Source organism: Misgurnus anguillicaudatus, chromosome 3 (genome assembly GCF_027580225.2).
Source record: "Misgurnus anguillicaudatus chromosome 3, ASM2758022v2, whole genome shotgun sequence".
Classification (NCBI taxonomy): domain Eukaryota; kingdom Metazoa; phylum Chordata; class Actinopteri; order Cypriniformes; family Cobitidae; genus Misgurnus; species Misgurnus anguillicaudatus.
This window is the reverse complement of record NC_073339.2, coordinates 33,624,958-33,651,234: the sequence shown is the minus strand read 5'-3', so window position 1 is coordinate 33,651,234 and position 26,277 is coordinate 33,624,958. Positions and strand designations below refer to the sequence as shown.

Genomic DNA, 26,277 nt, shown 5'->3' with positions numbered 1-26,277 from the left:
GTCCGACTAATGAATTTTTTAAAGGTAAATATGGTCTGTATCACTTGCATGGAGATCCCCCTGAACCACATGATTTGGGTTCACAGATTCCAAATGCAAATGCCACTTGTAAAATCAACTCCAGACCTTTAACATCCTTTATTTACAGTGGATATAAAAAGTCTACACACCCCTGTTAAAACTGCAGGTCCTTGAGATCTAAAAAATGAAAACAAGATGAATCACTTTGGAACCTGTTCCAACCCGACTACACACTTCCAACCTATATATTAAAGTTAATAACAATAAGAAAACTTCTGTGGTGAAAAAATGGCAAGCAAAGCTGCACAACAACCAGGCTGCACAAGCGTGCACACCCTTAAACTAAAACTTAGTTTAATCACCTTTAGATTTTTTCACAGCATTCAATCTTAATGGGAATGTGTCAATCAATTTCCCACTTTTTGAATTTGCAATATTTTGCCATTTCTCCTTGCAAAAGCATTTTAAATCTGTCAAATTGGTTGGGTGTCTCCTGTGCACAGCTCTCTTCAGATCACCCAATAGATTTTGGATGGGACTTAGATCCGGACTCTTGCTGGGCCATTCCAAAACCTTGATCTTGTTTTGGTGAAGTAATTCCTTTGTTGATTAGAGGTGTGCTTTGTGTCATTGTCATGCTGTAAAGTGAAATTTCTCTTCATTTTAAGTGTTTTGGCAGAAGCCTTTAGGTTTTGGGCCAAAATTGACGGGTATTTGGAGCTATTATTCTATCCACCCTGATTAAAACCCCTGTTCCAGCTGAAGAAAAGCAGCCACAAAGTATGATGCTGTCACCTTCATGCTTTACTCTGGGCATGGTGTTCATTTGGTGATGTGATGTGGGTTTTATTGCACCAAATATATATTTTGGTATAACGGCCCAAGTTCAACTTTGGACTCAATTGACTATAATACATTATTCCACATGGATTTGGGATATAGAAATATTTGTTTTTACAAACTTTAGATGGACTTGATGATCTTTTTGGTTAAAAAATGCTAATAGCCCAAACATGAAGAATTCAGGAGGTTTTTGTCACATGTAGGGAACAAAAAGTACTTGCCAGATATTGTTACAATTCTTTTAATGTTGCTGTAGGCCTCTCGGCAGCCTTCCTTACCATTTTTTTTCCTGGTTTTCTCATAAATTTTAGGTGGAGGCCTGGTCTTAGTAATGTCAATGTTGTGCCATATTTTCTCCACTTGTGGATTATTGTTTTTACAGTACTCCATGGTATATTCAGTGTCTTGGAAATGTTTTAACCCTATGTGGATTGATATTTTTCAACAATGGGATCATGTACCTGCTGAGTAAGCTCAATACGGCTTTTTCAGTTGGATGATACTCAGAAAAAATCCTTTAGGACCAGGCACACTTCATTAATAGTTAAAAGGTTATTTTAATTGATGACAGGTATGTACTACTTCATATTTAACTTAAGTCTAAATGTGATTGGTTGCTTCTGAACACTGCCACAATCACTATTGTAAAAGGGTGTGCACACTTATGCAACCTGGTTATTGTACAACTTTACTTGCCATTTTTTCACCACAAAATTATTCTTAATGTTATTCACTTTAATATAAAGGTTTGAAGTAGGGAATTAAGTTGGAACAGGATCCAAAATGATTCATCTTGGTTTAATTTTATAAATCACAAAAACATGCAATTTAAACAGTGGTGTGTAGACTTTTTATATCCACTGTATAAGGAAATAATTTAACAAATAGGCAATAACTGTCCATAAAAAAGCTTTTAAATCAACTGTCTCATTACTTTTGCCCTCTTTAAAAGGGGGAAACCACATATTAAATGCCTGTTTATTATATAACTGTATTTTGAATATGTTTTGGTAAACATCCTAAATAACAAAACTTGTGTCAGTGTCCAAATATATATGGACCTAATTGTAAATGTGTAGGTGGGTGTACAGTCGTTGTAAAGTTGTTTATTTTTATGTTGTTCATAGAAAATGAGCCAAGGCCAAGAATCCGAGGTTGATAAAACAATTAATGGCATCATTTTTGTTTTAGTAAACTTTAAAAGCGTATCCCACAGACCCGAACACCACATAAGGGTTAAATAACAGTATTATTTAACTTTACATGATTCATTTTTTTTGAAAAAATAGTTACAATGTCTCATTATGTTCTGGAAGCCCTGGAAGTCTGTGACAACTTGTTATGTCCTAAACAAGTCGATTACTTATTTGCCACATAATGGTCTTTAAGAATCACCCATGAGTTAAACCCATAAAAATCATCTCATATTCAGTTGATGTCAATGAACCAACATTCTGTTTGGCTTTCAAGCAGCTTCCTCGAAGACCACAACAGTCAGAACTTTCAGTTTGTCTCTGTTCCTTAGTAAAGGAAATCATCTCCTGTCGCTGTGGGTTCTTCTGGTTTCTTAGTCTTGATTTTAGGTAGATGAAGTCTACTGCAGGCTACTACAAGAATATTTGCTCCATGTGTAACAGCACTGGCAACGCACAACCAGAAAGAAAAGCCGAGACTTTCCTCGAGGATCACAAGTCGAAAAAGACTTTCTTTGTAGTTAGCCACGTGTTCTGTGAGATCATGGCACTGAACTGCTGCGAGGAAACATGCAAAGCCCATTGCACTGAACAGAGCTGAGAAATGAGGAAAAATAGGGAAAATAATAATAATGAAATAAATATAAATATGAACCACAATTGGCTGATTTATGGTTTATTGGTGTAGTGAATGTATTGAACAAATGTTCTTAATTTGTGATGGATTGACTTACCTGCAATAAAATTCCAGATGTAGAGGCCAAATGGTCCTCTGATCGATTGATAAGGAACTTTTCTGGCATTATATATACAGAAGGCTAAACTGAGCACTGCAAAGCCAATTGCGAAAAAAATGAAGAAGATTATGACCATGTGCAGACCACCGTTGATTTTTTTTAACAACCTTTAGGAACACTGTAGAGAGAGAAAAAGAGAGTCTCCCTACTAAAACGTCCTGTGGAGAACCAAAAATGGTCCTCCAACACTTAACTGCATTGTTTTCACCCATAGTTGGGGAAAATATGGGCAAATCAAACTGTAAAGTTAAGTTAAATTAACCTAAAAAATGGTTTATATCTGATCCAATCGTGGGTTAAAAAAATCTACCACTTAGCTGGCTTTGAACAACCCAGCACAGGATATTAAACAAAAAAGTTTGATGTTTCCACATTTTACCCATTCATTGGTTAAAACAACAGTATTTTTTGTTTAAAAAAATAAATGTCATTGCTGTGAAGAACCCTTTATACCAACTTTCTTTTCATGAGTGTGCTATATTTACATTATAGATTCACCTAAAGGATTATTAGGAACACATGTTCAATTACTCACGAATGCAATTATCTAATCAACCAATCACATGGCAGTTGCTTCAATGCATTTAGGGGTGTGGTCCTGGGCAAAACAATCTCCTGAACTTCAAACTGAATGTCAGAATGGGAAAGAAAGATGATTTAAGCAATTTTTAGCGTGGCATGGTTGTTGATGCCAGACGGGTCGGTCTAAGTATTTCACAATCTGCTCAGTTACTGGGATTTTCATGCACAACCATTTCTAGGGTTTACAAAGAATGGTGTGAAAAGGGAAAAACATCCAGTATGCAGCAGTCCTGTGGGTGAAAATGCCTTGTTGTTGATGCTAGAGGTCAGAGGAGAATGGGCCGACTGATTCAAGCTGATAGAAGAGCAACTTTGACTGAAATAACCACTCGTTATGTTGTGGCAAAAAGTCTTAGCTTGAATCTTCATAAGAAAAAAATACTCAGGAGACAAAGGTTCCAGGTGCCAAACAAAAAATTACTTTATTTGCTCGAGCCAACAAAGTTCAGATGATCAAAGAATTACATTAGCATGCATTCAAAAACCATCCCCAGCCTTCTAATTCGTACCTCTCTGACTCCATATTTTATACAGTAAGATCAAACACTTTTTATCTAAGATGACGTATACTCTTCTAATTGGTCTTGGTTTGCCATAATTAATTTATTTGTTTGATGTGCAGCTGAATCCTTCTTCATATCTAAAATGACATATACAGCTGGACTTCTCGAATCTTAAAATGACGTAGTCTGTTTGTCGGTGATTTCGACCTTGTTTCTCAAAATAATTGTAGCGAAAATAATCAGTGTATAGTCACAGGATTGCACCTGGTCTCTTTTAATTAGGAAACTGAGAAATGAAAGTTAACTAATCTAAAATGACGTCCTCTTGTTTATCGGTTATGTCGACCTTTTCTCATGAGAACAATCAGGGTATAGTGTTTTAATTGGGAAACTGAGAAAACGAAAGTTAACTAATCTAGAATGACGTCGTCTTGTTTTTCGGTTATGTCGACCTTTTCTCATGAGAACAATCAGGGTATAGTGTTTTAATTAGGAAACTGAGAAAACGAAAGTTAACTAATCTAGAATGACGTCTTCTTGTTTTTCGGTTATGTTGACCTTTTCTCATGGCATAATGTAGAAGCAACAGGCCTTATAGACCTAACAGGCCTTATAGGCCTAATATAATATTAATATAGTATATGATCAATAATATACCCTACAAAAACCACTATATATCTCCCCCCTCATGGACGTCCAAGTCCATCAAACATGAGGGGGTACTCTTAAGAAACCCATCACATAATGAGAGTGCTGCAGCAGAACGTCGTCGCACATGATGCTATACTAGCTCAGAGCTTTCATGGATAAAAGTTCCATGTAGATCCTAACACAGACGCAGTTAAGATGCAGCACTCACGCCCTTAAGAGAACAAGAACCAAAAAACTTCCAAAAAATGGCACCATTCTTATTTTTTTAAGTGATTATATTAGCTTAAAGGAAGGAAAAAAGATTCTTGGACCCTGTAAATACTAAAGGAACGCAAATATGAAAATGTTCAAAACAATTAATATCTCATTATTTGTAATTAAGAAAAGGGAAAACACATGTGAAATCAAATTCAGTAACTTTAAAGGTGTAAAACTTATCATTATTAGAGAATGCAGAAAGAAAATATATCAATCAAAACAAGCCAGTAATCATGATCAGTAGTAAATATATTGATTAATTAAAGATGTGCTCAGTGCAGGTAAAGAGATACAACAGTAATGTAATACAGCAGTGACGATTCAGTAATATATCAGTAATCAAAACATCTAGACCATCTACTTTTAATAATATAATGGTGATGTGTGACTTTAGTGCAACGATTATATTTCCAGCGACTGCACAATGATGGATTTTCGTTCTCAGAGGAACCCCTAGCTTTTCCGGTCACCAGGGGCGCTATCTGAGACACTCTTTAGTGTAGTCGTTGAGGTGAAGTTGTGCTCCGATATCTGTGTTTCGTAATACAGTCTATGTGTATTATATGGTGTATTTCACATCTTTACATTGTCCCCCATTGTGCGGCCGAGCTAGACAATTTGTCCCCTGGATTTTATATCTAAAAATGACACCAGGACCTACAGTCACCACACAAGAGGAGAAATTAAAGATGAAAACAAAGATTAAAAACAAAATTTCTCTAACTTCCTGCCTACTCAGGACTAATGATATGTAACTAATACTGAAAAACAATAAAAGAAATACAATTACAATCTAGCTCCCTCACTAACCAAACATATTACAAAAAGATGGAAAACAAAGAAACAAAAGAATGTAACATTTTAATACATAGTTTCATAAGTATTGTCAACTGGTGGTGTGGTGTCAACTAACGATGTAGTATGTATGTTTAGCATTAGGCCATCAGGACTTTGGTGTAGACTTAGTCCTGTTTGTACTGCCATCTGCTTGGCAGTTGCCTTAGCCACCACAGACCTGAAGATAGGTAGAACACAACAGAAGAGCAAGAAAAAAACAACAATTGCAATACCGCATATAATAGCAAGTTTGGTCAGCCAAGCTTTCCATGAACCAAAGACCGAAGCAAACCAGTTATCAATTTTCTCATCAGTGCCCGCATTAAGTTTTACTTCTTCTCGCAACTTTTTCAATTTACCCATGGCTTTCGTAAAGGCGCCGTTTGGCGCTGTATGGTTTGGAATGAAGGTACAACAGTCTTGTGAAAACATCACGCAGACTCCGCCCTTCTCCGCTAATAGCCAATTAAGTGCCTGTCTGTTTTGCCAGGCCATTTTGCTAGTAGGGGCTAATTGTTCCCCTATAGCTGCCAATGCATCATCAGTGTAGTTAATGAATCTCTGCTGGTTGTAGTATAGATAATTAATCCATTCAACATTTTTGTTGGGCGTTATCCATATTATAATGGATTCAAATCCTGATTTAATTTCGCTTCTGGCTTTAAATTCATTTGGTATTCCCCTTGGCTGACCAATAGCATCTATCCAAACATTAGGATCATTCTGATATGCTCTCTTAACTCTGTGGGTGGGAGGTACAGGTTCAATAGGGTCATCAAAATTCCAAGGAAACATAGTTACACCTTGCAGTAGTTTAACTCTAGCGCATAAGCCATGCCAATTAATGGGAAGTGTAGATCTTAATTTTGTTCCCCCGCATATCCAAAAATAGTCAGCTACAGCAGTTAATTGTTCAGTGTATAGATATGCTAAAGGGAAAGTGAGTGTTTGAGTTTCACAGGTCTGTATATTAGTGTGCACATAGTTAGTAATTCAATAAATCAATGCTGTTACTGCAAGGGAAACTGTAAAATTAACGGTTATGGTTGCTGATGCACAATCAATAGTCCATGAATAAATTACATCTTTTTGTTTGTGCATACGGGGGTCAAGGTGCCAAATTGTTACACAATTTCCTTCAAAATGTCCTACATTTGTTCCCCCATTGTCATGTGATTGATTGAAACATTCATATTGTAGTGAGTAATCAATGCTATATACTTCTGGAATTTCAACATATTCAGGGGCTATTTTTACACCTATGTGTTTACATTCTGTTCCCCACCTCTCATCTTGATAAATTGTGGAAGTGTTACTTCCTGCAAACGCAATGCATTCAGCTGGGCAAAAGGATACGTTCATCTTGTCGGGTAGGCAGTGGTCTGCATAGTGCTTAGCACAGTGTCTGTAATCATAAGGGTTAGGAACAACAACAAGCTTTGTCAAAGGAGATGGTGTGCAAAGCACACAGTCGGACATCTGTGACTCACCCACGGTAAACTGTGCCCACCTGTACCAGTCATTATGCAGGGCCATGTCGAGTAGTTGCTCGTATTGTTGTTCATCATCATCAGTGCACAAATCATTGGGTCCAGTCCAGCACTGAGAGGTCGATGGTGCTGAATTCTTCAGATAAGGGATGTCTACTGGATGGGCCTGGGTCTGTTGGATGAACTGTATCAGAGTATTCAGGGTCATCACAATGAGGAGAAGATTCTGTAACGCCCTGCGGTCCGTCGCTCGCATGTCCTTCAGTTTCTGAGGTGGCCCCCTGCAGGTGTAGTTCTGGTTCCGTTTCATCTCCTCCATCCTCTGAGGAATCAGGTTCATGAGGTGTGTCAGGACGTAATTCAGCATCCAGATCAGGTTCTGCAATGGAAGCAGGACTCGGGGTTTCTTGGCATCTGTCTTGTCCTGCTGGGTCAGGGGGCGTTTCCGGTTCTCCATGTTGACCTTGCTGATCCTCCTCTGATGTCTCAGGTTGTCCCTCCTTCTCTCCTTCTGCGGCTTCTGCGTCTCTTGGCCTTAACCTGGGAACTCGAGTACAGTGATTTAAATGATACCAGGTTGTGCTACCTTCAACTTGTACTGCGGTGGGCGTTGCTCTGACAACAGTGTAGGGCCCCTCCCGTCTTGGTTGATTCCACTTTCGTCTGAAAACTCTCAGATATACTCGGTCCCCAGGCACAATCATGCACGGAGCTTCCTCCTCTTGCCGAGGTCCGCGTTTCTGCTCCTGTGAACATATAGCCTTATGTATAACAGTCAATTGTCTCATATAGGCTCTTAGTTCAACTTGCAACTGCTCCAAAGAGGGTCCCTCATATGGGCCCCTCAAAAAAGGTACTGGCATAGGTCTACCAGTAAGCATTTCATGCGGTGTCAAATTTGTAATCCTGTTTGTTTGCATTCGGTAACTCATTAATGCAAGAGGTAAAGCATCTACCCAGTTCAACTTTGTGTCAGCACAAATCTTATTGATTTTTGATTTCAAAACTCCATTTATGCGTTCCACTGCTCCCTGTGACTGTGGGTGGTATACACATCCAAGTCTTTGCTTTATTCTCAATTTCTGCAATACTGTCTTTACAGTCTTTTGAATAAATGCAGATCCATTGTCAGAACTAATCTGTGATGGTATACCAAATCTGGGAATCACTTCTCTTGTCAAGAACTTAATTACAGTTCCAGAACCTTGGTCAGGTGAAGGCTCCGCCTCCACCCAACGACTGAAGCGATCCACGAGGACTAGCATATAACGTTTTCCTCTCACTGATCTTATCATATCCACATAATCCATAACCAGATGTTTGAAAGGTCCCTCTGGTACAGGTATGTGTCCTATTGGAGCTGAAATACCTTTTCTGACATTATTTTTAGCACAGATATCACATCCTGTCAAAAACTCATCAACTGTAGCCTGCATGTAGGGAGACCAATAGCCTTGCTGCTTTATTCTTCTCATTATCTCCCCCCTCCCACAGTGATCAAATCCATGTGCGTCAGAGATCAATATAGTCAATAAAGCAATTGGAGCAATCATTTGTCCTTCATGAGAGCGCCATATTCCATTAGCATCTCTGGTACAACCTCTCTGTTGCCATATTGAAAGTTCATATGGGGTGGCCTGCTGTTGTATACGCACAAGATCATCAACCTGTGGCTGCGGCTGTATTAGTACCATAGGTGACATAACAGCAACATGACATCCTGAGGCCTTTCTTGCCTCCAAATCTGCAGCATTGTTTCCTCTTATCACAAAATCATTGCCTTTTTTGTGCGCTTGGCATTTTATTATTGCCAAACGCTTAGGCTGCATCATTGCTGATATAAGCTTTACTATTTGTTCAGCATGCTGTATGGGTGTACCATCACTCTTTCTAAATCCTCTCTGCTTCCATACTGCCCCCCAGAGGTGACAGATTCCATGTGCATAGGCACTGTCTGTAAAGACATTCACATTTTGTCCCTTTGCTAATTCACATGCAGCAGTCAATGCCTTTAATTCAGCCAACTGGGCAGAGCATGGCTGAGAACAATGCTGTGAAATTACAGTAACAAAATCATCCCCCTGTCGTCTCACAACAGAGTATCCAGCATGATTGCCATCAAAGTCTTTAAAACATGATCCATCAACGAAATAATCTACAGTAGCATCTTGTATGGGTGCTGACTCTAAATCTGGCCTAAGGCGTGTAAAGGCTAGTGATTCAGCAACACAGTCATGTGGGGTTCCCTCACAATCTAAAGGAACAAAGTTAGCAGGATTTACAGTTGTACACTTCTTGATTGTGATATCAGGATATGTCAAAAGAGCAGAATATGCAAGGGTTCTGGCCTGTGTGAGTACAAATTTCCCTTGCTCCAACAATTCTACAACTTTATGATGTGTATATACAGTAACTGGATAGCCCATAGTAATAGTGGAAGCTTTTTCATAAGCGTAGTATACAGCTGCGAGTCCTTGATAGCATGGAGGATAGCCTTGTGCTACACTATCAAGTCTTGTGCTATAAAAAGCAATGGGCTGCTTACTGCGGCCCTTACAGGTTTCTTGCATCAAAACTGCTGAGGCATAGCCCTCCCTTCTGTCAGCTACATACAAATGAAATGGTTTTGTGTAATCAGGGTGTGTCAGTGCTGGTGCATTCTGTAGCTCTCTTTTGATTGACTCAAATGCTATTATTGCATCAGTGTTCCATATGAGCGGGGCCCTCAGATCTTGTTGTCCCTGCTTCATTAGTTCTCTCAATGGAGCTGTTTTTAATGCATAGTCCTCAATCCAATCAGAACTAAACCCTGTCATTCCCAAGAAAGTCATCATTTGTTTAACAGTTTGTGGCATAGGTGCCCTACTGATGCCCTCTAACTGACTTGGTGATATTGCCTTGGTCTTATATGCAATTAATCTCCCCAAGTATTCTACCTGTGTCTGACAGTATTGCATTTTTTGTCTAGAAGCTTTGTGACCCCCCTCTGCTAATTTAGTCAATACTTTAATTGAATCTCTATGACATTGCTCAAGTGTGGGAGAGCAAATCAACAGATCATCCACATATTGGATCAGTGTACTGTCCAGCACCATATCTTCCAAATCAGCTTTCAATAATTGATTGAAAATATGAGGTGAATGCCTATACCCCTGCGGAATTCTTGTGTATGATATTTGTTTACCTTCATATGTAAACGCAAACAAGTGTCTGCTTCTTTCGTCCAGAGGGATACTGAAAAAGGCAGAGCACAAGTCAATCACAGTAAAGTATTTTGCTTCAGGAGGGATGCTTGTTAACAGTGTGTGTGGATTTGGAACCTCAGCAGGCCAATCTTCAACAATCTCATTAATTGCTCTTAAATCATGCACAAGCCGCCATTTGGACTTATCAGATTTAGCAGCTGGCAGTATTGGTGTGTTGCAGTAACTTGTTATTTCAACCAAAACACCTGCTGCAAATAGTCCATCAATGGTACCTCTGATACCCTCCACTGCTTCATGTTTCAGTGGATATTGTTGTTTTCTAGGCAACTTGGCTTCAGGTTTTATTTTTATTCTTACAGGGCTGGCAGATTTAATTAAACCCACATCTGTGTCATGACGTGACCATAACTCTTCAGGCACCTGCTCTTCCATTTCTTTTAAGAAAGCTGCATTGCCTGCTTTAGTTTCTGGGGAATCAGCCAAATTCATCTCAATGCTATCTCCAACCACCACCTCCTTGGGAATTCCATTCATTACAGTTGTGTTGGCTATTTTTAAATATTTCCCATCCACTGACTGAAACAACAGGGGATTCTCTGTCTCTTTCCACTGGGCCTCTGCTGCTTTTTTCATCATTGGGCCTAAATCTCTTGACTCAAAACCTTCACCTACATATAAAGTAACATGTGGCTTTGAATTTGGTACCTGAAACCATTTTTCAGTGAAATTACACTCATCCACTTGTAATGCTGCTCCCTGTTTCCCTACAATAATGCTTTGTGAGGTCAATTGGATCTTCTGTCCTTCTGTTTTCTGTAACCACTCCGTTTCTAAATCTACTCTCTGCAGGGGGTCATAAATCATTGTACAGTGAAACTCAAAGCTGGGCAAGATGGGCTTCTCAATTTGTGCTCTTATGAACTTTTCCCATTTTATAAGTGTTTGTTCTACCTCCTCTCCTAAATTCCCTAACCAATACACATTTGCTTGGGGTGTGATCATTGTCATCTGCCTAACTCCTGCGCTGTCTATGTAAATACCGTCAGGTGAACAGGATATTTGCAATTTTAACCTACAAAGGGCATCTCTCCCTAACAAGTTAACTGGTGTGTTTTCAGAAACTAAAATGGGCAAAGTTATTTGTTTATCTTTTGCTTTCAGACAGACTGGAGCAGTTAATGGTGTCAGCTGCGATTGTCCCGAGAATCCTACTGTCTTTGCAAATTTTCCAGACATGGGGAGGTGTGAGGCATATTTTGGACTTACACACGTGTAAGTTGCTCCAGTGTCAATCATCATGGGTACAGTTGTGCCTTCTACTTCAACCCGCAGCATAGGTTCTTGGTCAGCATTCTCAGTTATCATTGGAAGCTGGCCCCTCCCCATAGGATTCTCTGGGCATCCCTAGTAGCCTTGGTCTGGTCCTCGCCATGGGTTAACTGGACCAGTCTGGAGTTGTTGCTGTGGTTGTGATTGCTGTTGCCAGTGCGGGGCTTGCAGTCTCTGGTTCGGTTGCCAATCTTGTTGGTTTATCTGTCCGCCTTGTTGATCTGGCTGCCAGTATTGTCGATCTTGCTTCTGCCATGAACTATTTCGACATTCACTTCTGATGTGTCCTATCTGCCCACAGCTCCAGCATCCTGTCTGTGTTCTGGTTGGGCCACCCCTTCCTCTTCCTCTCTGTGGTCTTGGTCCACTTCTGTTCTGTTGCTGTGGTTTCAGATAGATGACAATGGGAGTGGCTGGTTGTTGTGCACTCCCCTGAGTGGGCTGGGCAGGTGCTGCAGTCTGTGTTTGCTGGATGGTGGGGGCCGCTACTCCAACTGGGGCCATCACTGCTGGTTGCTCCTCCTCTTTCTCCTTCAGAACAGCTTGTGGTTTCTTCTTAGTTTTGCTCACAAGTTCATCCAGTTGTAACTGTGCCAGTCTCTTCTGCATTTCTTTCTCCACTGTCTTCGCCTTTAGCTCATTCTTTCTTTGCTGTTCAACTGCGTGTGCAACATGGTCACAGAACTCCTTGTGTGTCTTGGAGTTCAGTCCCACCACATCTTCAAGCTTGGTTTTAACAGGTGGCGGCATAGCTTCCACTATCGCATTTCTGAATAGAGCAGCTAGAACAAAGTCTTTTTCTGGGTCTTTTTCCAGCTCTTCACGCCACCGTTTCAGCTGTTTCTGTACGTATGCGGTTGGGTTCTCTGTTTCTCCAATCGGATCACCTCTCAGCATCTTTGGATCGATCTGCATGGGGTATTCTTTGCGTAATGTTGTCCACATGCTTGTCCTGTAGGGGTCAAAGGCCATTCCATCTGTTCTGATGTTGTCAATTGCAATTTCTAGTCCAGCATCAGTTAAAAGTTCATTCAACTTCGTTCCACCGACACATTTTGCCAACAGGGCCTTGATGTCTCCTATGGCTAAGACACGCCCCGTCGTTTCCTCCTCAAAGATTCTAATCCATTTGCCCGCCCCTTCATGTATTTCCGGAAGTCGTGCAACTAGTCCATCAATATCCTGGGTGGCCCAAGGCACGTATTGTCCTCGCTGTCCCTTTATCAAAATGGGGCACATTGACAGACTTCTTGGTCCTTCAGCACAGATGTTGTCTCCATGTGATAAATCCACCAAATCTGTACAGCTTGCTGCTCTTGTCAAACGTTTCCCAGGTGCTCGTTCCCATGCTTTAAATCCTTGTCCTCTTTCTTCATCTTCAAGATAAAGGCTACCGGTGACTCGCTTTAGTTTTCCTCTTGTGTAGGATTTTTTCTCTGGCCTGGTTTCTCCAGCCTGTCTGTTCCCTACTCTACACTTTCTGCTAGTGTTGTGTAGGGGTGTCTTTATCCATTCTTCCTCCCTAATCCAGTCTTCCTCCCTAGCGTGTCTTGTTGGTATCCAACCTCTTTCTCTCTCATCTTCCTCTCCTGATGATGTATCTGTCTCATTTTCTTCTTCTAAAATATCATCACTGTATTTGTCCATCCTCAACCTAGGCCTCACTACTCTTTCTAAGTTTGGGGGTGCTATCTGATGTAAGGCTGCAGCTGCCCTGTCATATGTGTTGTGTATTTCTGGGGGTGTCATCATCTGTTCTAATGCTCTAGCAGCATCAGCATATGCGTTAAATGCTGGGCTATGACCTTTACTTGCTGTCTGGGTATTTCCTACTGAGCCACTGGGCGTTTCTCTAATATGCGTGAGTGTGGGAATGTGTGTTGAGGTATGCGCAGGGGCCAATGAGCTAGCTGGGTTATTTGCAGGGGTTTGTGATGGGGCCTGTTGCTGATCTGGCTCTATTTCTATTCTCCCTCCAAATTGAATGTCACCTGTAATTATTGGTAATTGATTTTTTGGTTCCTCATAGGGAGGTGGGCTGGAGATGGCCTCTTTCTCTTTTTCTGAAACCATTTTTTCATCTTCTTTTAGAATTTCTCTGGTTACTTTGACACTCTTCAGGAAGTTTATCCCTTCTTTTTTGAATAAATTCAAAACATCCAGCTCTTTTTGTCTTTTTTCATTTCTCTTCTTACTTTTGTCTTTTGCCTTGTAATTTTTGATTAATGCCTCCATTTCCTCACACACTGTCACTTCAAAGGTGCCGCCCTCAGGCCACTTTGTGTTTAAATCTTTAGTGCGTTTTGTCCATTTGTTTGATATTTTCTCAATCAGTTCTCTACTGACAGGGTATCTGGACTTTAACGTCTCCAAAGATGTGGATGCCATGTCTGTAATTATATATATTTTTTTCTTCTGAGTGAGCTAACTCCCTATTCTGATTTTTAATTGTTCAGGTCAAAATGAAACGTCAGTTCTTTCAAGGTCTCTCCCAAAAATTGCCTTGGTGTAACCACCCCCTGTCTGTCACATGTGAACAAAAGTTTGCTTTCCCAATTTACTGTTCTGGTTTTTGCAGTGACTCTTATTTTTGGATTGCGTATATCTTTTCCTGTTCTCCCTGTCCCATTTATAAGGCCCAATTGGTTTCCAATTTCGAAATAGGAACTTGTCAATGTATCGATTGGTAATGTAAGAGTCAATGCTATTGAATTCAAACTATCATGGGTTGTATTTGCTCTGCTCAACCTTAAATAGTTAAATGTACAAACTTGTTCTACGAAGTTTTGCAGCACTGAGACCCTGCAACAACGTCTGATTATTCTCTGCCAAGCAATGTAAGGCCACTCTCTCACTATTTCTTCTAATCTTGGCACTTCCAGCAACTGGGTCAAATACCAATCTTTTCTGGCGTCTGACAGCTCGTGCTGTATGCCTGACAAATCTTTGTAAAATGTCTCTCTCCAGAAATGACTGTGAATTCCTTTGGTTTCAAACTGGATTCTAGCTTGTCTAATTCTTTCTTCAGCTATAAATTCACTTCTCTCATATCTTAAGCCATTATCATCCATAATAACTTCATTATACTTAAAAGAAAAAAAAAAAATATAACATAAAAAATTAAAAATTAAAAATAAAGATGAATAAAAGTATAGTACAGAACGCTATTGTTGAAAAATTAAGTCAAAAATTCAAAGCACAGTTATTAAAGAGTAAAATCAGCAAAAATGCATTCAAATCCACAACATACATTCACAAAGGCCTTTTTCTCTCCTTATCTCTTCACTTACACACACACATAAGCACACACTGAATCTCTCATAGACACACAGCTTCTCACACACTCTTATTCAAAGTAATTTCTCATTCACAAAAATCTCTCTCACTCTCTTTCTCATGCACAATCAGCCCCGCCTTCCTCTGCTCTCTAAGGTTTTATCTCTCTACACACACAGTTCTAGCAGACAATTATTTTCCCACGCTGAATAAGACACAGACACGCAAAACAGTCTCTCATCGGCCCGGGCCTTCACACAAGGCACTCAAACTCCCTATATTACTTGTTTTTGGCAGTGATTGTTGTCTCAACGCAATTCACCACAAATTATTACAACAATTGTCAAAAAATAAAAAAATGCACAAAGCAACAAAATATAGACTGTACCTACAGCCACCTGTCCTACAGGATTCTATTTGTTTTAAATCTCTCGCGTGACCTGCCCAAGCAGGGTTTTTTCGAGCACCTAGCTCCGGACCCCTAGGCCCGACACGCCCCCAGCGTGACCTGCCCAAGCAGGGTTTTTTTTCGAGCACCTAACTCCGGACCCCAAGGCCCGACCTGCCCAAGCAGGGTTTTTTCGAGCACCTAGCTCCGGACCCCAAGGCCCGACCTGCCCAAGCAGGGGTTTTTTTTCGAGCACCTAGCTCCGGACCCCAAGGCCCGACCTGCCCAAGCAGGGTTTTTTCGAGCACCTAGCTCCGGACCCCAAGGCCCGACCTGCCCAAGCAGGGTTTTTTTCGAGCACCTAGCTCCGGACCCCAAGGCCCGACCTGCCCAAGCAGGGTTTTTTCGAGCACCTAGCCCGACACCCGCACTCACACGCACACCTGTTTAGAATCTGGAACCCTTTATTGCTTTTTCAATTCAATATTTTATCATTATCTTAATGGAAGCAAATAATTAATATTATAAGTATCAAATTGCTGTGTTCAATTTGGAGAGGCCTGGAGTATCAACACCGCTCAGGGCTTACCTTCGGCAGACCACACAAGCACTATACAGAATAAGCAAATAAATTTATGCTCACCTCTATAGCGGCGCGCCCTTGTGTGACCTGGCCGACCTCTGCCCGTCTGCAGCCCTCCACTCCGTAGCCTCTGTCCAATCACGTCGCGGGGTCACCAAGTTATGTTGTGGCAAAAAGTCTTAGCTTGAATCTTCATAAGAAAAAAATACTCAGGAGACAAAGGTTCCAGGTGCCAAACAAAAAATTACTTTATTTGCTCGAGCCAACAAAGTTCAGATGATCAAAGAATTACATTAGCATGCATTCAAAAACCATCCCCAGCCTTCTAATTCGTACCTCTCTGACTCCATATTTTATACAGTAAGATCAAACACTTTTTATCTAAGATGACGTATACTCTTCTAATTGGTCTTGGTTTGCCATAATTAATTTATTTGTTTGATGTGCAGCTGAATCCTTCTTCATATCTAAAATGACATATACAGCTGGACTTCTCGAATCTTAAAATGACGTAGTCTGTTTGTCGGTGATTTCGACCTTGTTTCTCAAAATAATTGTAGCGAAAATAATCAGTGTATAGTCACAGGATTGCACCTGGTCTCTTTTAATTAGGAAACTGAGAAATGAAAGTTAACTAATCTAAAATGACGTCCTCTTGTTTATCGGTTATGTCGACCTTTTCTCATGAGAACAATCAGGGTATAGTGTTTTAATTGGGAAACTGAGAAAACGAAAGTTAACTAATCTAGAATGACGTCGTCTTGTTTTTCGGTTATGTCGACCTTTTCTCATGAGAACAATCAGGGTATAGTGTTTTAATTAGGAAACTGAGAAAACGAAAGTTAACTAATCTAGAATGACGTCTTCTTGTTTTTCGGTTATGTTGACCTTTTCTCATGGCATAATGTAGAAGCAACAGGCCTTATAGACCTAACAGGCCTTATAGGCCTAATATAATATTAATATAGTATATGATCAATAATATACCCTACAAAAACCACTATAGTTACAACTGAGGTGTGCAGCAAATTTGTGAAGCCACAACACGCACAACCTTGAGGCGGATGGGCTACAAAAGCAGAAGACCCCACCGGGTATCACTCATCTCCACTACAAATAGGAAAAAGAGGCTACAATTCAAGGTTACTTTCGTAAACGAAAACTGAAACTAAGACTAAAACTATCAGCTAAAAAACATTTTCGTTAACTGAAATAAAATAAAAAATTCATAATAAATGAAAAACTAAAACTGAACAAAACGAGCAACAGTTATTGTAAAACTAACTGAAATAAAATAATAATTATCAAAAATAAGTATTTGTTTTCGTAATTAATAAGCAGAAAATCTGAACAGGCTTTATAATAGACCCCTTAATCGCCTACGTCACTGTGACGTCACCGCTCTAGCTGGAGGCAAAACACTCATGGCAGGCGCACTAAAAGTTTGAGGTTTTGACTTTAAAATGTCATCTTCTTGTGTTTTTGGCTGCCAAAATATAAGTAACAGCACTTTTGGTTCAAAACTAAAGTTTTACCGGATCCCGGCAGACATTCCTTCACAGAAATAAAGAAGACCATTCTGGTTGAATTGACGGAGACGATCGCAAATAATGCTCGTGTTTGCAGTGCACACTTCATATCAGGTAAAATAATCTATGCATTTGTATTGGTGTGTTGGTCTTATCTAGTACAAATCAGAAAGTTTCTGTTTTAAAGGTGATGATAAGTCAACCGTCAGTGCACTAGCTAACTTAAATGTTAAACAAACATACAGCGATAGATGTGTGTGCCATCCTTTGAATGATCTCTTAAACTAAAATGGCCCCCACAGTCACCAGATCTCAACCCAATAGAGCATCTTTGGGATGTGGTGGAACGGGAGCTTCGTGCCCTGGATGTGCATCCCACAAATCTCCATCAACTGCAAGATGCTATCCTATCAATATGGGCCAACAAGAATGCTTTCAGCACCTTGTTGAATCAATGCCACATAGAATTAAGACAGTTCTGAAGGCGAAAGGGGGTCAAACACAGTAGTAGTATGGTGTTCCTAATAATCCTTTGGGTGAGTGTATGTAAGTGGTTAAATTACAACCCAGTGGGCTGTGCTCATCTCTTTTTGACCCAGCTTTTTTAGAGTGTGGGATGTAACCCTTGCAAAACCTAAAGGGTGCATATTAGCACCTAAAGGTACATATTGTTAACTCAAGGGTGCATATTTGTACTTAATGGTAGGCCTCCATAGGCCTTGAACCTTTCTTAAAGAGTACCGTCCCAGTTACAGCTTTTAAACCTTTTTCCTATATTGCAAATAATATGTAAAAATAAATCTTTAATACCTTAAAAAAATATTAAATAAAACCAAACCAAACAACGACAGTTACATGGTTTACGAATGCCCAGAGCCATTTATTGGGCGCTACCAATGTCTATCAAATGCGTCTGTACGAAGCTCATAGCCAATCGTTTCAATTATACCAGATGACGTATGTAGAGCAACATAAATTCAAGGGTCAACAACAACTTTTATCGTGTACGTGTGCACGCAGGTGAAAGCTATGCAACGAAACTGGTAGATGTATATTGATATTGAAAAGCAACACAATCCAAACATTCTTCTTGGATATGAAATTGTTTAACGCCGAAAGTTGCTAGTCAAAACTACTTAGAACACTATCTAAGGCTGCATCGAAATGTAACTTCGCGTCTGTTGCCATGTTGGATAAACAAAACAGCTTCGGTGTGGCGCATATACGTCGTCATCATCTTGCTGCCCCCTCCCCGTTCTGTGATTGGTTCCCTATTTCAGGGGAAAAATTGGTCCATGGTTTCCTGACTAGCAGCGTAAGTAAATTTGCAGCATAAGGCAGCATGGGGAAACCCAGGCGAATGTTTGCATTGTTTATTGTTAAAAAACACATTATTTTCCAGAATTGTACATTTTTGTTGCCACAGATTTCACTCTCTTTCTTAAACACACTGAATTTGTACAAAACTCATTGCTTTGAAAAGCGCTGTGTCCCTGTGCAAGCTAATCTGTACATTGTGATTGGTCTGAATACCTCTGACATAAGCAGAAAATATGACGCTCCTTACCATGTTTGAAAGATTCGGTCACAATGCAATGCTGACAGAAGTTAATTTACAGGCTGGGAGTCAAACCGGGAGGAATTATGATAATGTCTACATCACCAATCCCAGGAAGTAAAACTGTTGCCTAAAATCCGTGTGTTTGTTGTAGTCCAAGAAAAGAGATTTAGGTTGGAGACAATAACTCGCGTCATTGTTTACTTTGGGGTATGTACCTTTTGCATATCGTTAACCTACTAATACACACTTACACACCAAAGGAAATGTAAAATCGTGAATCAGACAATTTGTGCACTTTAAATCTTTCTTTTTTATATAATAACAGATTTATTTATTTTAATTTTAAGGTGAAAATATGAGGTGGCTTTTATTTAAACAACAGAACAAATAAAGAAATAAAAAGAACTCAAATATACGTTTTACATGTTTTTGCCCATAGATACACACAAGCACAACCATCTTCTGTCCTTGTTTCTCCTTCCCCTTGTATTTTGTGGCATGCAAAAACCTATTTTTCTTCCGAAGGTTGAAGAAATAAAATAAATCAGTATAGATTTAATCCATCTTTGGGAACAAGAAACTAGAAATACAGCAAAAAATGGTTATTAATATATCATTGCTTTACATTGATACCTAAAATATTGTGGTTATAATTGACTAATGGATATCATTGATATGTTGACATTTTAGTAGTCTACTTAAATAGTTCTAAATTACCATAAAAAAATCTTACTGCTTCTAAAAACATGTGTCATTATCTTATAAAACACAATTTCTTTTTTGTTTTTAGGTTTCTGGTTGAAATAAGTCTCAGACTGTTTAAAGGAGGTTTGTCAGAGCGCTGGTACATCATCATGATTGATGTGAAAGTATGAGTTATATCAATAGATCAGTATTTAAACAATCAAAACCGTTAGCAAAATGGTTAAACGACGACAATTAAACACTTTCACATTAAATACAAGTCTAATGTTGCTGACAGACACATATCATATCAACATATTTTAATCGTCTTTAAAAGTTTAATTCGTTTTGCAGCAAACTATAAGCGTATGATGTGTTTGCAGCACAATTAGCAACTCTCACCTCAGCTATGTTAACTTTTGTTGTTAAATTGAGGACATCTTACAAATTTAACGGTAAATAAATTTAACTTAATTCACATTAACTTTACTCGCGTTGTCATAGCTGTGGAGCATCATGATTCGTACAAAACTTCATCTTTATTTGTCGTCAAACATGTAACTTAAAAACTGAAGAACCAATAATATAATCGCTGACAAAGGACTCGGGGAAAAATCTCGGTAAAAATTCTCAGAGAAATATACAGATTTAAAGAAATCAGTTGAATTTTGAACTGCTCTACGGTCCCACACGTGCAGCATGAACTAGTCACGATCACGACACGCGTCGATCACGTGACACCGGCGTTTTTTATTAGTTGTATGGTTACCATGGAATTTTAGACCCAACATAGAACGTCTGCTCGGAGGCTAAAGCGCAGTTTGCATAGTGTTGGGTCATTCTATGATAAGGATGGTGAGGCTGGTGAGAAACACAGCAAGAACGGTAGGAAAGGAAACTTTTAAATCTTATTAAGCATTAGGATAGAATAGACGATCCGCTTTTTGGTAATGTGTGATACTGTTATGTGATAAATAATTAACATGTTTTGGAGATTATTATGCATTGTGTAAATGGACCTAAAAAAGAAGGTGTAATTGGTTTTGGAAAACATAACGCTAACAAATAATCAGAAGTATCGTAGGACATATAAATATATCTAAATACTATTGGAAATTACACGTGAATCGCTTGTTTTAAACAACCCAAAACCTTTCAACAAACCTGCAAAATAATATTTTTATCAAAACGAGTTCACCTTGAATTGTCACCGTTGTGCCTTTACATATTTTTTATATGAACAGTAAAACGCGGATCCCAAAAATCTTACAGTTCGGGGCATCTGCTTTAACAACGGTGACATGCAACGAACAGCAGTTCTAGTTTAGAAACGGTTTTTATTAAATGTCGTGACTGGTCTGGACGTACACACAGACAGACGTTTAGAAATGACACTTTGAACTGCCCCAAAACTGCTGATGTTTCCACTGCCCATCTACCCTCATCGGCTGAGGCCTCTCACCAACCACCAACCCCCGGTCAAAGTTTTTTGTTACCGCCCCGCTAGTAAAGATCCACTGATTCTAATAATCCACTTCGTATTTTCCCGCTCACAATCTGTTTCCAAACAGGTAAATTCATTACATTACCTCAGTTGTTGTTGTTCCGCTAAATTAGTAATTTGGTAGTTTGTTTATGTATTTCTTCCGGTAATGATTTGCTCTCGGTGTATTAAAATTGCTAACCATTTAGCAAGCAAACAACAACAAAATATCCACGTTCTTAGAATTTTAATGCTTGTTTAATCGAAATAATATTCCCGAACAGATGGAATATAAATCACACTAAATATGTTGTTGTTCTCTAACTTTGTAGACAAAAAACAATGTCTTCACAAAACAAAGAGAGGAAAGGGAGGCTGCTCTGCTAAAGGCAGTTCAACATTGCAAACATGGATTCAAAGCTCCATCAAGCCAGCAGGTAAATCATATTGAGTATTTAGCAGATTGTCAAACTTTAATTTTTGCTATTACATTTCCCATTATAATCACTTTGTCTTAGTTGATAGCACATCATACAACTCCCCTTAGTGACCTTTTTGGTTTGGCCCACCGCATTTTTGTAATTTTTTCACCGCAGTCATCTAAATGACTGTTCTGTTCTCATTACAAATTTATTTCAAAGACAAGTGAATGGTTTACGAATGCTTTTGGCATTAACAAGGTATCATTCTGTTAAGGTTCATGCAATGGAAGTTAAATTAAGCCTTTTTAATTGAACCTTTTAGCAGATGTAAATTTGTGTGTATAGTAGTATGTACGGTACATTATGAGTGTGACTTATGAAATTTAGTTTTCAACGTGCTATTTTTAAAGTTTTTTTGCTAATGAATTTGTAGTTTGTTTAGTTAATATTTACACAATTATAAGCACACTAAAACTTTCCCTCAGCCTAAAATGAGTTTGAAACCCCTGCCTTAAACCTCTTACTTTAGGTCGATACAAGGTGCTCACTATTATTTGCTTATTGTTATTTGCTTATTATTGTTTCACAGATTCATGTGATGGAGTGTGGTGTGCCCTATGCAGCTCATGGATTGAGGCACAGTGCGGGCACAGGCTGTGGTTTACCCCAGGTTTTCAGTAGTGAGGTTAGTCGTACGTGCACTGTAAGGTGAGTGGGTCGGGAAAAGGCATGCATCTAATGGTAATTACACCTTGTTTTCTAATATCACTGTTTTCGATAATATGCTAATCAATTGACATGTTTACTTCATAATTCGTAAATTATGTGTTTGCTGCGTTTTTTGCTGGACGTCCAGGGCTGAGTTCCATGCCATGGCGTCGGGCTGTCGAACGAGTTCCAGAACAAGCTCCAGCCAATATCGTAGCCAATGGTGTCATGCTTTTCCGAACGGGTTCCAGGGCGAGCTCCGGCCCATGCCGTCGGGCTGTTGATTCGAGTTCCAGAACGAGCTAAGGCCCATGCCGTCGGGCTGTGGAGCGAGTTCCGGGCCGTGCGGTCGATCTGTCGAGCGGGTTCGGGCCTGTGGCGTCGGGCTGTCGGACGGGTTACAGCCCATGCAACCAGGCTGTCGAGCGCGCTCCAGCCCAGGGCTGTCGAGCGCGCTCCAGCCCAGGGCTGTCGAGCGCGCTCCAGCCCAGGGCTGTCGAGCGCGCTCCAGCCCAGGGCTGTCGAGCGCGCTCCAGCCCAGGGCTGTCGAGCGCGCTCCAGCCCAGGGCTGTCGAGCGCGCTCCAGCCCAGGGCTGTCGAGCGCGCTCCAGCCCAGGGCTGTCGAGCGCGCTCCAGCCCAGGGCTGTCGAGCGCGCTCCAGCCCAGGGCTGTCGAGCGCGCTCCAGCCCAGGGCTGTCGAGCGCGCTCCAGCCCAGGGCTGTCGAGCGCGCTCCAGCCCAGGGCTGTCGAGCGCGCTCCAGCCCAGGGCTGTCGAGCGCGCTCCAGCCCAGGGCTGTCGAGCGCGCTCCAGCCCAGGGCTGTCGAGCGCGCTCCAGCCCAGGGCTGTCGAGCGCGCTCCAGCCCAGGGCTGTCGAGCGCGCTCCAGCCCAGGGCTGTCGAGCGCGCTCCAGCCCAGGGCTGTCGAGCGCGCTCCAGCCCAGGGCTGTCGAGCGCGCTCCAGCCCAGGGCTGTCGAGCGCGCTCCAGCCCAGGGCTGTCGAGCGCGCTCCAGCCCAGGGCTGTCGAGCGCGCTCCAGCCCAGGGCTGTCGAGCGCGCTCCAGCCCAGGGCTGTCGAGCGCGCTCCAGCCCAGGGCTGCATGGGCTGGGACTTGTCCGGCAGCCCGACGTTGTAGGCTTGAGCTTGTTTGGCGGCTCGACGGCGTGGCCTGGGGCTTGATTGACGGCCCGCCGGCATGGGCTGGGGCTCGTTCTGGAGCTCGCTCGACAGCCCGACGGCATGGGCTGGAGCTCATTCTGGAACTTGTCAACAAACTCAAACGCACAGCCTCATGTGCACAAACTCAAACGCACAGCCTCATGTGGACAAACTCAAACGCACAGCCTCATGTGGACAAACTCAAACGCACAGCCTCATGTGGACAAACTCAAACGCACAGCCTCATGTGGACAAACTCAAATGCACAGCCTCATGTGCACAAATTCAAACGTTTTACTTTTAGTTTTACTTTTAATCTTATACACCCTGCACCACTTTTATTAGATTCTTTAGAAGCTACTCTATTTATGCCTTACTAAACTGCATGTTTTTCATAGAGCTAAATATTATAATCTGTAGTGTTATAACGGACATACCAGGTCAGATATTTAGTCTTCATTTGTGTGGTCAATCTGCATTTGAAAGGCTTTAGATCTATGAGTTTTATTATATTTTATACAATGAATCTCTTTCCATTATTAGTGAATATTACACGATACAATGGCGCCCTCTGTTGGTCCAAAAGTGTAGTACAGATTTGGATAGACTATTTCATACTACGTTTAGGCAAGTTAAACTTCAAATGAAGTTCTTCAATTTTTTTTAGCTTTTAGACCCTGATACTTAAGATTTTGTTTGTGTATAATTGTTCTGTTCTTTACAGGACATTTGCTTTCTTTTAAAAAATGTAAAGTTATTGTAAAGTGTTGCTTTTTTAGATTAAACATATACATTATTTCAGCCATAAATCTCAATGGCAGCTCAGTTTAAAAAAATCCCTAGTATGAATTCCACTAGTTTGACACTTTATTATCTACTGTATGTGCCATTGTAGCTGACGCTTCAACATGTACAGTGACCTACAGTTCACTAATTGCTGGAAGAGTCCCTCTGGAGCAGTTAGGGTTAAGTGCTTGCTCGAAGACAAAATAGGCATTGATCTTTGAAGCTCTGTAGTTGGGACTGAACCTTGTGCGTTTGTGTAACCAGCCCTAATTCTAAACCATAAAGTTGCTGCCATCAACATACCCATACAGAAAATGGATATATGACTGTTATGATTTCGGTCTTACCGGTTTGCTGTGTGCCTGTTTTCCTCTGTTGTCATGTATGTTTGTCTCACAGATCCATGTGCGCGTTTTTCACAGGTGTTCCCGTTTGCTGTGATTTCTTCACTGACGTCGTCATCATCACCTGAAGCTTGTTGATCCCCAATCGGCAGTAGTAAATAACTCTCTTGTTCCCCTCAGTCTTTGCGAGTCTGTCATTGAATGTAGTAGAGGTGCTTCTGATGCATTTCGCTTTCTTGTCCTGTCGTGTTATGTTCCCAGTTTTATTCACAAATATTAGTCTGTGTTATCTGCTGTCTCGTCCTGGCAGACTTCCAGCCGTCACGCTGCTTCCTTCTTTCCAGTTCTACAAACAGTCAGTTCATGAACTAGATTGTCTTCGCTGTGGAGAGATTGGATTACTACGAGTCTCAGTCAGTTCTCACCTGCTGCACACAGCTGAGTTGTCTCTCATTCTCTGGACATTTACAACCGTCACCAGAGCTCTGTCACTGCCCTTCTCCAGCGAACTGAACAGTTTTTTGCGCTTTCTAGCGCTGTCATTTATTACCATCACTAACTGTGTTTCTCCTCTATATCAAAGCTCTGGACTGTTGCTGTTGACGTGCTGTCCCTTTTGGGTTGTGCCGTGGTCCGGTTCGCCGTATAATTCCACGGAGATTTAATTTTCCCCAGCCTTCACCCTGAGCCGTCATTGCCAGGGAATATTCTTCGAGCTCTGTTATCCCTTCCCCGGATACCTTAAGTGACTTTGGTGACTGAGAGACTGATTGTGTGTATTCAATAAATATCACTCTGCTCTGGAATCCTTTGTCTGTGTTCCTTACAATGACCAGATAAAAAAAGATAAATTGTTTAATAAATGTGTGTGTATACATGTTTTTAATTTCACTGTTTGTTTGAGAGAAGAATAGTAAAGTATGATCAGTGGTTCAAATCTTGCTTTGGGCAATAAGGGGGCCTTGAAGTGAAACATGTTGAGAAACAGGGGATCTTAACAATGACTTAATTAGGGGGACTCAATAAGACTTAAAATTATAAGATTTAAAAAAGATATATTTTTAAGTTATATAAAATTAATTTTTAAGACAACATTTTAACACAATCTGTGTTATTAAAATTAGTTTGACCCTTGTGTGGTGTTCATATTTTTGTTACTCAGGCGGGTCAATTACACCCTCAGCATTATTGTTTTTTTAAATCAATGCAGCCATACAAATTTATGTAATATTGTTTACAGATGTTTAATTTAACTTTGTTACAAGCAGCATAGACCAACGTTACGGAGGTTTATATTTGTCATTGTCATTATAAAAGGGTTTTTCTTTATCATGGAGAGGATAATGCGATCATCCACCACTGTTATATGGCTGTCCAGTATTTGTTTGTTGCTGGGCTCACCAGTGCATTTCTTTTTTTCTCAGTTTGTACCTAATTATTAATCTGGTCACTACTAATATTCCTCCTGTCTGACTAATGAATTTTTAAAAGTAAATATGGTCTGTATCACTTGCATGGAGATCCCCCTGAACCACATGATTTGGGTTCACAGATTCCAAATGCAAATGCCACACGTAAAATCAACTCCAGACCTTTAACATCCTTTATTTACAGTGGATATAAAAAGTCTACACACCCCTGTTAAAA

General features: G+C 40.5%; 1 long non-coding RNA gene across 1 annotated transcript; it reads right to left on the bottom strand.

The window, feature by feature from the left end:
• Positions 1 to 1,950: 1,950 nt before the first annotated feature.
• On the bottom strand, positions 1,951 to 24,764 carry LOC129444738 (uncharacterized). The gene is made up of 3 exons (XR_012368374.1): positions 24,634 to 24,764; positions 2,792 to 2,972; positions 1,951 to 2,654 (listed from the first exon to the last, which is right to left on the bottom strand). It is a non-coding gene; the product is annotated as an uncharacterized lncRNA (long non-coding RNA).
• Between the last annotated feature and the right edge of the window lie 1,513 nt (positions 24,765 to 26,277).